Source organism: Octopus bimaculoides, chromosome 20 (assembly GCF_001194135.2).
Source record: "Octopus bimaculoides isolate UCB-OBI-ISO-001 chromosome 20, ASM119413v2, whole genome shotgun sequence".
Classification (NCBI taxonomy): domain Eukaryota; kingdom Metazoa; phylum Mollusca; class Cephalopoda; order Octopoda; family Octopodidae; genus Octopus; species Octopus bimaculoides.
In genome coordinates, this window is record NC_069000.1 from 37941530 (window position 1) to 37945760 (window position 4231).

At 30.0% G+C, this 4231-nt stretch overlaps 1 protein-coding gene across 1 annotated transcript in view; it reads left to right on the forward strand.

Moving 5' to 3' along the window:
* The first annotated feature begins 1359 nt into the window (after nt 1-1359).
* Nucleotides 1360-4231, forward strand: part of LOC106875458 (uncharacterized) — a 34434-nt gene continuing 31562 nt past the window's right edge. Inside the window, exon 1 of the mRNA XM_014923610.2 lies at nt 1360-1417. The gene's annotated coding sequence lies outside the window, so the exon portion shown is untranslated. The remainder of the gene's footprint in view (nt 1418-4231) is intronic.

Sequence of the window (4231 nt, forward strand, 5' to 3'; positions counted from 1 at the left end):
TAGATTGACATTTTTATGATTTAACAATCCCTTGTAAAAGAACAAATTTTATTTCACGCAAGCTGTAATAATACTTGAGAGAATAAGTACTTAACTTGATATAACAGTTAAAGGGTCATTTTCAAAGCACGAAGTTTTTTTTTCCATGTAAATGTAAGCTAAACAAATAAAAATAAAATGCGAGCTAATATTTGGAAGGGTAGTTAATTTAAGTAAGAACACCATTAATACATTGAAAGTAGCTAGCCGCTGGCTAGTTGGACGAACGAAAACTGGACCTGGCTGCTTTAGCTTGCCGACTTAACAGACTTGTCTCATGGGCTTCACTCAATATTTGTCGCTAGAAAATATCTTAGGCATCGCATATTAAGACAAATTAGAAATGATTTCCTGTTTTCTGAGTGTTAGTACTAGTAAACGAACAGCAAATCCAATATTATGGTACACCTAAAGCTGGAAAGATATAACAACGATTTCATAACCCTTTCAATCATTAGTTATGCAATAAATATTTTTTTCCCAAAAGCCTGTTCATTTTCAACAACAGTTCAAGATATCGAACGTGTTTTAAGTTTGTCAATGTAACCTGATCAGCTATAAAGTAAATTCTGAAGAAGATTTTCTTCTATTTCGAACCAGGTTCAATATGACCCAGCCTTAATTAAATTATATTTATTTTATTTTTGTTTTACCTTATACTGAATTATTTAATTATTTTTTTTTTATTTCAAAAAAGTTTTAAATTCGCAGCATAGCTATATAACATAGTGACAATTCCTACTCAACCGTATTAACATACTAAAAAGAAAAAGACAAAAATTGTATTCTAAAATAAACATCTGTAATTACTGACCACTCCGAGAAAAAAAAATATATGCAAAATATTTTTTTTTAATTAGAAGTTTGTTTTGTGTAAGCATTGTTATTTAAAAATATTATTATTATTTTCTGCAAGAAATCTGTTAATAAATGTATTACATAGTTGATAATAAAATTTGCCCGACAGCTTTTTTGCCTTGTGTCTTTCTCTGTCACCCTCTCCTTTATTATTTTTTTTATATATCAATCTTAAATAGCAGTTCTTTCAATCGAATGTCACAAGCACTTGCAAGTATTGCAAAATAAACCGGTGTGTCCTTAACTGTCACATAGTGAACAAACAGCTTTCTACTCAGAAATTCAAATACAAAGAAACACAATAAAACGAAAGAATTTCTTGATTAACCATCATAAGTTATAATATATTTCTATTCTGCATGTTGTTGCTCCGTTTTATTTTTTACTAGCCTTATTAATTTTCAAACAGTTAAAATTTACCACCGGAATATGTATTTTTCGTTTACACATTCCTCTAACACCGTGTAATTTGTCAACTACACCGTCTGATGGCGAAGGCCTGGAGTGCATTATATATATGGTGAGTGTGTATTTTGTTAGCCGCCACAAACTCTATTCCCAAGACATCTTCCCCTTTCACAGGTAGAGCCCTGGATCTGATCTTATCATATACCTACTTAACACACGGTTTTCATGTTTGTTGTAACTGCCACTTGACCATATCAAAAGGACCACAGCCACATACAATAAACACAAACCTCACATCTCTAGCTTTTTAATACAGAAGTTACAACGCATTTTATACGCACCGATGTATTTATATATTTACCTCTACGTACTTAAGCCACGAAATAGTCGCATATACGCTCATGTTTCACTTGTCCTTTCCTAATACTTTATTAATAACACCTTTTGTTACACATAAATATATATACATATATAAATATATATGTATATATATATATATATATATATATATATATATATATATATATATATATATATATATATATATATATATATATATATATATATATATATATATATATATATATATATATGTATGTATATATCATTCTACAGTATTGCAATCGTTCTAGCGTGAAGACTATCGATTCTTGCCAAACTTAATGCTTTAATTTCTAAAAAAAACAAAAAAAACCTGGTCAGCCTCTACTAACTTAAATATGTAAAGGTTTTTATTATTATTATTATTATTATTTTCGATTGCATTATTAACACGTTTTGAATAATATTTCATTCCTAGCACATTGACACACATAAATAGAAATACGCAACTGACCAATATCTCTTTTAGATGAAAAAAGGAAAAAGAAAAGACATTTCTATATTTGATGAAGTGTGTGTGTATATATATATTTATATGTATGTATAAATATATGTGTGTGTGTGGTCATTTTATGATAGAAATGCCAAAGTATATATATTAAGTATTGATATCAAATCACGTTATTCTCTATTAACATCAGCATCACTATTGGAATAATAATAATAATAATAATAAATAAATAAAATCATCGTTATCATCATCATTATTATAAACAAACCATTGTTAGTATTTAGTTTATTCTTTCCATATTTTTCTGTTCCATTTAAAACGAAACATCAGACTATATATATATATATATATATATATATATATATATATATATGTAAAAGTTCTAAAAAAATATTTGGTTTAATCTTACGCAATGCAATTTTAAAGAAGTACTTCAAATATATATATATATATATATATATACACTAAATGGAATTCCCTATAATAATTGAATCATCGATATGTCTGTCCGTGCTTATGACATATGATGTGTTAACTTCCATCAGTTCGGTTCTATTGCTGTTGTATATAGAGAGAGTTGTTCAATATTTTTTTTTTCTTCTTCTTCGCCTGCTACCATTTTCAAATATACATTGCAGTCCATTTGCATTCGATTTTTTTTCTTCTTCATCGTCTTCTCTCTCTCTCTCTCTACGCCTTGTATCGCTTAGTGGCTAAACTAAAAACGATCAGATTTCAAACTGCACGCTTTAGATCTATTGTCAATTTCATGTTCATTGTTGTTATTTCACATTTCTGTGTTAGAATAAGCGCCAAGTCTTGGCCTTTTTTCATATTCTTTTCGTCGCACTTTCTGTTGACAATTTCTCTTTTGGTTGTGTTTTTATTATTATTATTATTATTATTACATAAAAGTGACCTGAAGTCAAGAGCCACAAAGAAAGCGTATGAAGCTTTATATTAATCTCTCGTTTGCATTCTTCAATGATAAGATTGAAATTCATCAGTTTTTTTTTTATTATTGGGTAAATTTCGGAAAAACAAAAAACGAAATAAACTTTTTATTCATACTGCAAATCATAAGATCAGTGACTACATATTTAAGAAGAAACAGCAGAGACGTTTTCTCTCATTGTGATATCAATTCATAATCTCAGAAATGAATGCTTGTGGTTTGCCTACTGGCCATCAGTATATGCAGTGGACAAACTCTTTCTCCCATTTACCGCGAACTACATTTGCTAATGACAGCTGCAGCTGACCTAGTTAGTGCGGTGTCACTCAGACTGCTGACCAAAGGATATAAGGTTCGTATTCCATCAGTCTCGTCCTCTCGAAATGTTCTGCATAGAAATAGTTCATACTTAGTACGCAGTTCACTGTGGTGTCTCTACTATCCACTTGCTTACGGGACTTCGAGAAACGGTCGTCACAAATAGAATATGTATGTTTTTGTTTTGCTTTTTGTGACATTAAGTGACGAAGCTCTTTGCAACATTGTATTTACTTTCCTTCGCATCAACTGAGTTTAAATTTCACTGAGACGTTTTTTGTCTTTCATTCATCCAGGCTCGATCAAAATAAATACCAGTAATGTACTACGGTCGATTTAAACCCTTACCCTGTGATCGTTAAAAGGTATTATTCGAACTTAATCAGAAAAAAAAAAGGGGTACCTTTCTTTTCGGGACTAAGTTTACCGTTCATCCACACAATGTTGATAAACTCTAACCTGTCTAGAAGTGGGTGAATAAAATTGGCTTATATTCTTTCCTAACATATGGGACCCCAATAAAAAATTTTTTCTCTAAATTACTGCGTTGGTGGTGGAGGATTCATTAATTTGATAATTATTGGCAACATTTAAACCTAATTAAACAACGGAAGCAAAACTTAGTTATCCATATCCTTCGAATTTAACCCCTGGCAATTAAAAAACAATCGTTTTCATTGATGCTAAAGCACCATGGTCTGTGTATGTATGTATATATATATATATATATATATATATATATATATGTAATATTATTTAAGTATCCATCGCGGATGGTCTTTTACTGCAACCATCCAGGGCACAAGGAAAGAAAAAAATCG